Source organism: Amphiura filiformis, chromosome 18 (genome assembly GCF_039555335.1).
Source record: "Amphiura filiformis chromosome 18, Afil_fr2py, whole genome shotgun sequence".
Lineage (NCBI taxonomy): Eukaryota > Metazoa > Echinodermata > Ophiuroidea > Amphilepidida > Amphiuridae > Amphiura > Amphiura filiformis.
Genome location: NC_092645.1, coordinates 29666504 through 29679371, shown reverse-complemented (window position 1 = coordinate 29679371; position 12868 = coordinate 29666504). Strand labels below are relative to the sequence as shown.

At 35.5% G+C, this 12868-nt stretch overlaps 1 long non-coding RNA gene across 1 annotated transcript; it reads right to left on the bottom strand.

The window, feature by feature from the left end:
• Positions 1 to 76: 76 nt before the first annotated feature.
• LOC140140108 (uncharacterized) lies at positions 77 to 12362 on the bottom strand. The gene is made up of 3 exons (XR_011857213.1): positions 12184 to 12362; positions 623 to 821; positions 77 to 109 (listed from the first exon to the last, which is right to left on the bottom strand). It is a non-coding gene; the product is annotated as an uncharacterized lncRNA (long non-coding RNA).
• Between the last annotated feature and the right edge of the window lie 506 nt (positions 12363 to 12868).

Below are 12868 nucleotides of genomic sequence, written 5' to 3'. Positions count from 1 at the left end.
TCTAGGCAATAGAACAAATCACTGGATTGGTTCCAGACTAATGAGATGGCATAATAAATACGTATTTACTACTTACCGTAAAGTTGTTTTACTGTTGAAATCCCACGGTCTATTCAAAAGAAAAGAATTAAGAATTAAAAAATGTGATTATGATTGATACAGGGTTAGCTTATATTATAGCGAAGTGAACTTTTTACATGTACATTGTAGCTTCAATCCAAGACAGAACTAACTAGACATTACTGTGGTCTAAGACCAGGAACATAGCAGTATATATATCTTCCCCTTAATATTCCAACGAATTCCATGTGACATGTATGGTAATGGTTAGTGATGGTTGTGACCAAATTAAGTAAAGCACTTGCGTACACGTATGAAAAAAGACACAGCCGTGGTATAGCTATAGTTTGAATTAGTCGTCACTGTCACATAAACTGGTGCCTTCATCGTAAAGAAATACAATGGATAATCTGTAAATAAAAAAGGGCTACACGTATAATATACAAAGCAGATTGTGATTAATACAAAGTAAGTAAAAATATACAATAAAGTAGAAACCTGTCCTTTTATTATTTTAAGGGCTGTGCAATAATTATGCCCCACCCTCCACCCTCATACATACCTAGTTCGTGATGCTGTTTGTAGCGAAGTCTTTTTAATAATTATTGCTGTACTGGATTTAAATTGCCAATATATCATCACCATCAAGCTAACCGAACAGGAAAGAAATATGCCTAACAGTACCCTCTTATAGTTCATCGTAACCTCGTATTCCTAATTAGCCTGGTATTTTCGAGCTAGGTCCAGTTGCACTGACGAAACTACAAAAACGACATGAGAGAGTTTGTGAAATGAGGCTCAATATAATATAATATTATGGCTAATTAGGATAATTTTGATATTTTAGATAATTAGGATATTATTAAGGCTAATTGGCGTAAATTTTAGATAATTAGGAATAGGATCAAGACTAATTAGGATAATTCAGGATTGGACTTTTGACTGGTCAAAACCTGTTTAGGGACCATTCACAAACACTTGTAAGGGGGGCCTGATGCAAAAAAAAATCATCGCGAACATCAGGGGTAGCGCTAGAACTAAACACTCGAGGGTCCGCAGGGACCCCCGAACTTGCAAAAAATTAAAAAGTAGGGGGTCCGGAGTAGAGTTTGGCGAGTCCCAGTTGCACAAATGCAGTATAAATAGTATGTCTGCAATAGCGCTAGATTGAAAACTGGGGGTCTGTAGGGACCCCTGAACTTGCAGAAAATTTAAAAACAGGGGGTCCCAACTCTATTTTGGTGGGTCCGGGACCCCAAAAAGCAACTTAGCGCTACCCTTGGCGAACATTTTTTGGGGCCCCCCTTAACAGACCTCAAACAATTCAGGGCTCCCCTTTTTGACATGAAAATTATGGGTCAACCCCATAGAAAAGTATATAAACTCAATTTTTCCAGGAAAATGTGTGATAATTTTTTCAGGCCCCCCCCCCTTAGGAGGGTCAAAATGTTCTGCCCCCCCTTTTGCATCAGCCCCCCCTTACAAGTGTTTGTGAACGGTCCCTTAGTCCACAAAGCGGTTTAAAAAACAGGTTTAAACCAGACAAAACTGGTCAAATCTGGTCAAAACCTGATTTGTATTCTAGCATGTTATGTATCATATATACGTAAAGCGGTTCCAAAAAATAAGTCCCCCCTAAGAATTTTGGTATAATCCAAAACGGCTTGATCAATTCTCTTGTTTTAAAGTTTAGAACATAGGCTGATTAGTTATGCATCAAGTGAACGGGGTTTTATTGTTATCTTTTATCATCTTCACTGAGAAACACAGTCATTTATAAAATTTTCGCCCAAAAAAAAGCTGCACTTTTCCACATAGGCTTTTTATGCATGACTTTTGGTTTCAGACCTCTATCACTTGAAGAAAATTAATCAAAAAGGAATGTTTCTATATTTTTGTTTTTTGTTAAAATAGTTAAATTTTCATGAATTAATTTTTACACATTTCAAACATGTTTTATGGTTCAGTGAGTAATCATATTGCCATTTTTGAAATTTTATTCAGCAACAAAAGTTGCCCTTTTCTAAATTGGCTTTTTGTATGCATTAAAATGCGTAAATTTAATAAGTTTTTCATTCTAATTAAATTTATTAGGAAGGAACAACTGTAACTTTAATGATAACTCTTGTGTTCATAGATTAATTTAACCAATGGACCAACAGATTCCTGGTTAGATGTTTTATGCTGGATTTCAAGTGGTTATTCCTTGAATGGTTCAAAAAACATTTATATGGGTGGCCATTATCAAGAATCAACTTGTTACAAGCGGACAAGTGAGGGACAACACCACCTTAGAGGATTTTGCAGCAAATCCTGCAGCATGCGGGGAACCAGCTTGACCAACAACAGAGAAGAACGATGCTAGAAGTCATCTCACATGAAGGAAGGCCTATTCATTATTGAAAGACATTAATAAGCTGCAGTATTCATTTTAATTTATTCACTGAACCATAAAAATTGTTTTTGAATGTGTAACACCTAAATCAGGAAAAGCTTAAATTAAATTTAATTAAATTATGCTTCTTTTTGATTAAATTACTCACTTAAAGGGAAAAAATTGTCAAACACAAATTGAAGCATAAAAAGCCTATGTAGAAAAATGCAACTTTTTTTTAGCCGAAAATTTCATAAATGGCGGCATTTTGCAATGAAGATGATAAAAAGTAGCAACAAAAACCCGCTCACTTGATGCATAACTAATTAGCCTATGTTCCAAACTTTAAAACAAGAAAATTTATCAAGCCGTTTTTGGGTTATACTAAAATGTCTTAGGGGGGACTTACTTTTTTGGAACCATTTATAACATGTAACACACTACTCCGATAATAATACATGTAGAATAATATGATTTATTATTTATTTTAAATTAATAAATAAATCAGTAATTAGGAAAATATAGCTTTACGCACCCACCTGGCTACGGGTCTATCATTCATGTTTACTTAAATATTACTAGAATGAGAGGTACATGTATGTATCAATCATGTTTGAAGCATTACATTTTTAAAGTTCTACGAATTGTACTTGTACATGTAGTTACTTTTGAAGCATTATAATTAACTTTTTTAATTAATTCAACTAATAAAGTACACCTGTGAGTTGCAAGGAATGACTCTGAAGATCTACATCTATAGATGCAATGCAGATTATAAAAAATAAATTGAGTAGTGAGTCATTCCATGTCAAATCAACCAATTTTCTAAAAAGTTCCCAGGTAACCTCTCAGATTTTGATGAAATTCCGTCCCGCCACATTGACGTGATTTAAAGAAATTAATGAACGTACTAAAAAGAGGGGGGTAAAATTTATCATTCCTTCCATAACAAAAGAAGAATAGTTGAAGTTAATACCAATGTTAGAAACAAATGTTTTATCCCAGTACTTTTGATAAAAATTCAACAAATGTACTGTGTTCACAAATACGGTACATGAAGTTTATCATTCCGTCCCGCCACATCAATGAATTTGTGTTACCGTGGCAACATGTTGATTCTTTGGACTATTTTTCTTGTGTGTGAATGTAGTCTGCAGGCGCGTAGCCACGGATCGGATCAGAGGGATTGATCCAACCAATATTTTGGAAAAAGAAAAAAAAAGAGACAAAATAATATTCAATTATTCATTTTTCTCAGAATATTGGTCTAAATTTTTATTTTGGGAAAAAAACACACACTTTAGACCTCAGGATTAGTCGTAGGCATATACTATATAGGCCTACACGTTTCTGTCAACAACAAAAAAGGCATCTTTGGAATATCGTTCACGTTTTGACCAAAAGGGGGCATGATCTTTGAAGGGCAAACATTTGTGAAATCTCTATCTGAAAAAAGGGGTGTTTTCCTCCGAAAAGTGCACGAAATGATAGTGCGAATTAAAGCAGGTGTTTTCAAAATTTACCAGCGCGGGCGAGGAGCGCGACAAACCCTTACCCATATTTAGGGATTTTTGACCTAAAAAACGGCTGATTTGACGAGCAACTTGTACACAGTTACTACTTCAGAGAGGTAGCCTATTACTTGCTCAGCAGCAGATAGGGATAGGATCTTGTCGATGATGTCCTTTAGCATGTTTAGTATGGGATTGTCTTCTTGGAAAAATTGTCCATTTTTCAAACTTTTTCAAATGAAATTGTGTACATAATTCGTGTAAAAAAGATCAACCAAATGGCTTCAATCGGCCATTCATTTTAACAAATTTCCCAATCCTCAGGGGCAGGCCTCGAAATAAGCCAGAATTTCTCAGGGCCATTTGGGCCCTCGATTATAAATGTTTGAGGGCCCTCACAAACTTTTGTGGGCCCAAATTTGGGCCATTGGTTTTAACCTACATTTGTATGAACCCCACAAAAAAAGTGAGAAAAATTGTAAATTTTTTGCGGGCCATTTGGGCCCACTGGATGTATCTTTTGCGGGCCCTCACTAATTTTTTGGGGCCCCCCTCAGACAACCCCTTGCGTCCCGCAAGCGCTCCGGGATGACCGGTTCGCATCCATAATATGGGTTTTCTACCTTTCATACTTTGGAGATCCCACCAATCCGAAATTGGTCGCTACTCGCATGAGTCTGTAACTTACTTGTTTATACTCAGAACATGAAGAATCCATAAAATAAACAGTCACAGAGCTACAATTTAAAAGGATCAAAATTCTGTCCCGCCATAAATAGGAATTTTGGCATACATGTAGTCTCATAGTACCTGACTACCGGTAGGCCTACAGCTCTTCTATGTGGAACTGCTATCACAATCCCTCTAAAATTCTCACCAAAAAAAATCATATATTTCGGTCAAGTGAAGTAGGCCTATAGGCAACATATTTATGTACAACCCTTTTCTTTTAAATTTCTCCCGGAAATATAAATATGTATTGTGTTTGGGCCCCAGGGCACATGTGTTTTAAACTCTCTCATACCTAAATGGAGTGTTAGATTCAAGTAGGATATATTTAAAGGAGCATTTCGTGATCCTAGCATCCTCTTTTTATGACATTTTTCAGTACATATCCACGAAAAAAGCCTATTCCCAAAATTTCAGTTGATTCCGATTTTTGCGTTTGCGAGTTATGATTATGTGTATTACACTGCTCCATAGACAATGCGTTGTAATTTCGTTCTGGTGCACCATAACGAAATTCAAATTTCACGATATCTTTGCAAAACGAATTAATCTGCAAGAAATATTTTGTGCATGAACATTATGTAGCCAGAGGTTTCCAGTGATATAAAAATCTCAACTTTTTTTGAGAAAAGTGGGGGATGAGGCTGTGGATCACGAAATGCCCCTTTAACATGGGGCCACGCTGCGTTTTGAACTCGCCACCCAAAAGGGGTGGTGGTGTTACATATTTTCAAATTGTGATCTGTTTAATTCATCATACCTCGGCTAAACAAAAAGATTATGTCATGGTTTTGGTCTCATTTAAAAGCTAAATAATACCACTAAATAACCTGTAAATATGGACAACATAGCTTCTCAACTAACAAAGCTGTGGTCGATTGAATTGCGAGCAGTCAGGGTGGTGGAGGAGGGGGAAGCGGAGGAGGGGGAAGCGGTACACACAAACTCTATGGGAACGCGACGTTTCACGTGTGTAACTTGAATAAATTCACTGCTACAAGGGCTATAAACTTGGTTTTGGTCTTAATTTACAGCTAAACAATTCTGCTAATTGTTTTTAATCATTTTAAACTCTTACTGTTTGATTTAGTCTAAAAAATTCAAACTTTTACGTACAAAACCACCCGTTTTCATATCAAACACTGTAGTAAGTAATGCGGATGTCTTCAAAATCTAAAAGTTGCTGTAAAATTTTATTACTTATCCTATCATAGTCAAAGTATACATTTTCTGATAGGAAATTTGATGAGGAATCTAAATATGGACTTACTTTTCCTGTATGGGTTAGGGGTAAAATGATTCAGTTCAAAATATGATGAATTGTAAAAAATTCTAACATACTTTGGGACACCTTGTATTCCGAGATTAAAAAACAGCTGTGATTTTTTTATCTTCCAAAGTCTATAGGCTCCCCCTATCCTCTAACTAAATAGATGTTATTTACTTTCAGTTTATTACTGCAAGTTAGTAATAAGCAATGCATTAAGTAACCCTTTTGTATCAGGAATTTTTTTTATTCCACCCTGTATAACTTCAAGGTCACCCTGTATAATGAGTTGAAATATGTATTGTTACATTCCTTATGCCTTCAGCTTTCCAAAAATGTATACTTTTGCTAGTTTAGGGTTGTTAATTGTGGAGATATTCTAATGTGAAACTCGATTGGTGTAAAAATTCATATATTTGCGATGTAACGCTACGGGTGGCGAGTTCAAAACACATGGCCATGGAAATTATTTTGTTTCATAAGGTGACTATTTAAAACTTAAAAAATGAGGGGTCAACCATGTCTGTAGGTCAAAAATCAGCAAAGTTATGGGCAAATGTCTGTTTTTTAAATTTTGCATTTTTCTGCAATGCCTTACCATGACTTAAGGGGGTACTACACCTCTGGCCAATTTTGCGCCTATTTTTGCATTTTTCTCAAAAATTATAGCACATTGGTGACAGGTAAGATATATGCATATGATATTGGGCAAAGATAAGGCTACAACTATATACTGCACTGAAAATTCAGCAACTCAAGGCAAGTACCGTAGTTATTGATTTATTGATCAAATATTGGTTTTCCCTCATTTTTGACTGTAACTCCACAACTGTTGTCCAGGTGCTGAAATAAAATTTCCAGTGCAGTAATTGTAGTCCTTGCCCCTATAATGTACATATCTTACTTGTCACCAATGCGCTATAATTTTTGAGAAAAATGCAAAAATAGGCTCAAAATTGGCCAGGGGTGCAGTAGGGGAGATTGGGGTTAGTTGAAACATTATTCACAAAATCGTCTTTTTAACACAAACCGATTACTTTCAAGAAACACTAACCATATCAGTATAAACATATACATACATGTACATGCTACAAATACAGCCTTAAACTTTATTGGACCTGCTTATGATTATTCATATAATCCAATTTGAAAATATGAAAAAAAGTGTTTCAACTAACCCCACCCCTGGGGTAAGTTGAAACATAGGGTGGGGTTAGTTGAAACACGGCTTGTAAAAATGTAAAAATAGTTATTATTGTGTTGTTAGGGTTATACTTCCCTTGAAGGCACCCTTTAACATACAATCAACCGTGAAAAAATGAATAAATAAATATGTGGGAGTGCGGGTCAATACTTTAGACACAAGGTGACGAGTGTCACCATGGACCAAAATATGAGAAGCCTAAAATATTATAAAATGTACTTTCTGTGTGCACTTTTTGCTTGTATTATTGCTTTTTAACCATATTAAAGCAATATTGAAGAAATGGTAAACATGTTACAAATTTTTAAAAAGTCAAATTTTTAACCATATTTTTCTATGCCATTTTCACGTGTCAACTAACCCCATCTCAAAAGTTTCAACTAACCCCGATGCCTATTTTCACATTTCAAAGTTCATTACACAAAATAAGAAATACAATAAAACTTTTATTTAACATTATTCTGGGACTTACTATTAGTGCTTATATGTTACTCAAAAAACAATCCCCTGAATCTTCAAACAACATGGAGATAACGCATCTTTTCTGAGGGGTATACAAATTAGTCAGTAAGTCAAAAAACAGATATTCCTTTCCCAAGCCAACACTGGTGGGGCATCAGTGCTGTTGCTAATTTGGTGGATGACCCTTACTAATACCTATTACTAGGTGCCAGTATTTTACCAAATTAATTTTTTGTGTCAAAAAAAATTACAATGTTTCAACTTACCCCGCGTTCCAACTAACCCCAATCTCCCCTACCCCCTTAAATGCATCATTTTTCACCACGGCGATCCGAAATACACGAAGGCAATTTTATTAAAATATAAAATCCAACCAGGGGCTATTTTAGAAGAAAAAAGTCAGTGCATGTTAGCAATTAACGTAGGGCCAGAGCCAAAATTCCCGTTTGTGGCGGGACGGAATTTTGATAGACCTTTTAAATTGTAGCTCTGTGACTGTTTATTTTATGGATTCTTCATGTTTTTATAAACAAATAAGTTACAGCCTACATTCACACGCAAGAAAAATAGTCCAAAGAATCAACATGTTGCCACGGTAACACAAATTCATCGATGTGGTGGGACGGAATGATAAACTTCATGTATTTGTGAACACAGTACATTTGTTGAATTTTTATCAAAAGTACTGGGATAAAACATTTGCTTCTAACATTGGTATTAACTTCAACTATCCTTCTTTTGTTATGGAAGGAATAATAAAATTCACCCCCCTCTTTAGAGTACGCTCATTAATTTTTAAAAATCATGTCATTGTGGCGGGACGGAATGTGGCGGGACAGAATTTTGTCCACCATGTCAAAATCAAGAAAAAAAGCAATTGATTCACTAAAAAACTGAGAAAATTGTCTTTTCTTTCACTTCCAATGAAAAATTATTGCAAAATATAAACTGAGAAAGAAAATTTTCATCCTTTCCTGAACTTAAAAAAATCATCTCAAAATGTGGCAGGGCCATGTTTTACACCACAGACCCTGAAAATAGCCTTATTGCTGGCATCCTACCACAAAAGGCCTGAAAAAGAAGAAGTTAAAATGGCTCTGAGTCTAGCAAAGTTGATGAATTCAATTTTTGTGTACTCAGGAATGTTTATTTAATATTACCATAATAGTTGATATTTTGGAAAGTTTTGACTAAACATTTTTTTTCGTCCCTTCCGAAACGTAAAAAAATCACCTCAAAATGTGGCGGGACGGAATTTTACACATATTTTAATTTATTTCTTTATTTTTGCAAAGTCCACTGGCATTTTTTTTAGTGCTGAAATTGTCTAGATACAGAAGACCTTTATAATACCATAAACAAAAAAATCCTATCTTTTTTAAATATGTAGTAACATCAGCTTTAGCAATTCCGTCCCGCCACACCAAGAGGGCGCTATATGTATATTTAATTGCTTGCAGTCCGAAATTGACGGGCACATTTTACTTCTTTTTTGCCGATTCATAATCTTTGGTTAGTAGTCTATTAAACCAGAGGAGAAATTCACTCCTGTGACAATTTCTAAATTTTAGGTTGAGTGATGACCATTTTTGGCTCTGGCCCCGTATTAAAAATCTAAGTAAAAGATCATTAAAGATTTCTATCTATTGCAAAAACATCTAAATCCAGCGATGCTGAGATCATCATCACTTCCAAATCAGTGCTCGGACCTCAAATCATATATGGTCATTTTCACGGTAAAGGGTGTAACTTTGGATTTTTAACATTTTGATCCGTAGTGTTCTAATAAAGCCACAGAATTCCATGATTTTTGGCCACATAAGTCATCTAGTTAGCAGCTACCTTGGGTAGCATAATCATCTTCGGGAGTTACTGCGTTCAGTTTTAGCAGGCTTAAATGTACCTAATATTGCCATTTTGAAAAACTATAAAAACAGTAACATTTTTGTAAAACCCTGTGTTTTCTTCAGTTAGTTCATGGATAATTTTTCTTATCCTGAAAGTACGGTCATATGTTCAGTAAACACTGCCACATTAGATATAATTGTGAACAGCCCTGTATTTTTGAGAACCAGACTTCGAGATTTGTCGTTTCGGAGGCTTCATTTTCCGTTAACAATTGTTAACAAACTTTGTGGGTATAGCTTTGGTTCATAATTCTTGGTTATTTCTTCACTTCTTCTTGATTCATAACAGTTGATATCTTAACTTGAAATGGGTAACAAAAATTAGTCGATTTGCAAGCTTTTAAAATTTTTATAAAATCTTGACTTCAAAGAGCCATTTTTCCGTTAACTTTTTTGAAGCCTCCGAAACAAACTGTTCAGCAAGCGTGGGCAAATATGAATAAAAGAGCTCATCCAATCTATTTATCAAAATGTAGCAAAGTAGATCCTCAAGTCACTTGTTTTTAAATCATGGAGATATATATCACCGTTTGAAAATGGGACCCAATACAAACTTTCCGTTAACAATTGAAGCCTCCGAAACAAATGAAGCCTCCGAAACAACAATTAGGTTAATTATCATCTATGCATATCTAAATTGGTGTGTTCCATATTGATATCTGCATTGTAATTGTTACATGATATGTGCAGAATGTCATAAATTAAAAAAAAAATTGATATTATGGTTAATGTTTGAAAAATATACTGATACCCAAGAAAGTCCGTTTCGGAGGCTTCACATGCAAATAACACCATACTTAACAAATGGGTGAAAAAATTACCATGTTATAAATCTACAATATCTGCCGCATAGAATCATTGATTCAATACACACAAGAAAATAACAGCTTAGATGATCCCAACAGTGTTGTTTTCAAAAAAACTACTTCTGCAATGTTTACCCATTGTTAACATGAAGCCTCGAAACAAAAAAAAATGACTTGCTGTGATAATTTAAGTTTTGTCACAACTGAAATTCAATACTTAGAAGCAATGCATGAAAATTGGTAATTGTGATATTTTTTACCTATTTTTTCATGTCAACTTGTAGTAGTTAGCCAAATATTTTACTTTTATGATCACCTGTGTTGTTAACTGAAGCCTCCGAAACACAGATCGCTTGAATTGCCAATTCTAGAAAATAACTTCAATTTCTGTGAAACTTGGCTGGGAGGTTCCTTTCATCAAGTAGTATTTGTACATGAAGTTAGACATTCAAATTATTTTAGGAACCCAATTAAAACTTAAAAAATATGTTTAAGGTTGGGAAATTTCCATTGCAAATGACCCTTGATGTTAAAAATTTTCAAAATTGCAATTACAAACATAGCAAAACATGGTATAAAATTTAACTTATATCTGTTGACTTACTTTGGAATGGGATTTCACATGTATTCCAGCTTTCATGTCATAATTTTCTGAGCTTATGTAAAATACATTTTTCTTAGATTTTAACCAAAATGTTATGGAAATGTCAAATTTTTATCAGAAATCAAAAGGTTTAAGCCTTGAAACATTATTTTACTGGAATTTAAGTTGCTTCTATGCATGATTACAGTAAACAGAAACATATTTAAGTGGTTTGAAATTTTGACCCTAAAAATCAAAAGTTACACCCTTTACTGTGAAAATGACCATATTTTAACAACTGCGTGATAATATTAGCTCTACGAGATCTGCTAAATGCTTAAATTAGCGTTCATACATACACTCTATATAACAGCGCGCGTGATTGGTCGACAGCCGGGCATAAACAGCGTTTATGCCCGGTGTCCCGGATGTGAGATCGCCGGGTAGGGAAAATGAAGGAAAATCATGTTTATTAATAATGTTTACTTGTAATTTTTTGTTATTATTTTGATGAAATAAGAATCACAAAATGTTCTGGTATGTAGTTTCATTAGTTGTTCATTCATATATTTTCATGACTAAGCGGTTGTTTATGCCCTCGGGCATAAGCGGCCCCTCGGGCATAAACAACCGTTTAGTCATGAAAATATATGAATGAACCCCTAAATGAAACCTGACCATGAAAGACATACCAGCCGAATATTGAGAACACATGACAAGATCACCTCGATATTAAACCAAAAGATCTACATGCATGACATGTAGGCCTAGCCTTGCCCTAGGCTATATCCGATGCCCAGGCCGGAAACTTGGGCCGTGGAATACCCCCGGGCATGGCGGGGGAATTATACCCGGGGTTTGCACCGGTTTGTATCGAATATTTGCCCATGGTGGGCCGGGAGTGGCTCAAGATTTTGCCCGCTTAGGGTTCGGGACTGAGTCTGGGGCCGTCCCCAGGGCCGGGTACCCATGCAGGGGCCGGGTTGCATTTGATATGTGCATAATTTAGATCCCAGTGCCACTTCCCTGTTTAGATAGAATTAGCATGTTAGAATACAATCCTGCACTTTCATGCAAAGTCTGCAGCCTACCACAACACAAAAGTTTTAACATAAAAACATGATCATATAAGTCATCATCCAATGCATCATCATGTCGACTAGTCCGAATAATCAGACCCAGAACAAAATATTAATTTCTGACATGATCGTGCATGTCGACATGGTCATTAATGTAAAAAACATGACTGTTTCATGGTTTTAAACATAGTGCATACTTGCCTAAAAATCTTGTAAATTTCACAGTACAAGCTGGTCCTCCCACTTGAGATGATAAAACAAGCCCCGCAGAAACACCATGCAGCTACGTGTACATAAACTAAAACCTAACATGCTATAGATACGTTGTTGTTGCATGGTGGACATGTCGTTGTATTTTTTGTAAATAAATCAAAGCAACACAGTCATGACAGTCACAGGTCACAGGAAGCACTTTTCGGCACCACGTAGAGCAGGTTATTAATATTAATGAAGTGACGTCATGCACCGATGAAAGTATAATGTGGTGCGAAAGTATTAGGATACAGTTTTAAATTTTAAAAGAAATTAAGGATCATTATGTTATGTTACAAAACAATAATTTTAGCGTTGTTATATTAACCAAAAATTAAAAAAAAGCAAAATGTTAGGGTCATATCCGATATCCGTTCCATAGTAATTCCCCGGGTGGGCCACTGGTCATTGACAAGGGGGTATCATGCGTGGCCACGAAGTCCCAAATAGCACCATATTAAGGGGCAGTCACTATTTACGCCAGGGGGGATGGAGGATTGAAGGGGAACACGAAAAAATTCTATTATGATTGGGGGAACACGAATTATATTTATTCCATTTGGGGGGGAACATGAATTTTTCGGCCAGTATATTAAAAAAAAAAAAAACACTGTAAAACAGGAAAAGCAGAGTG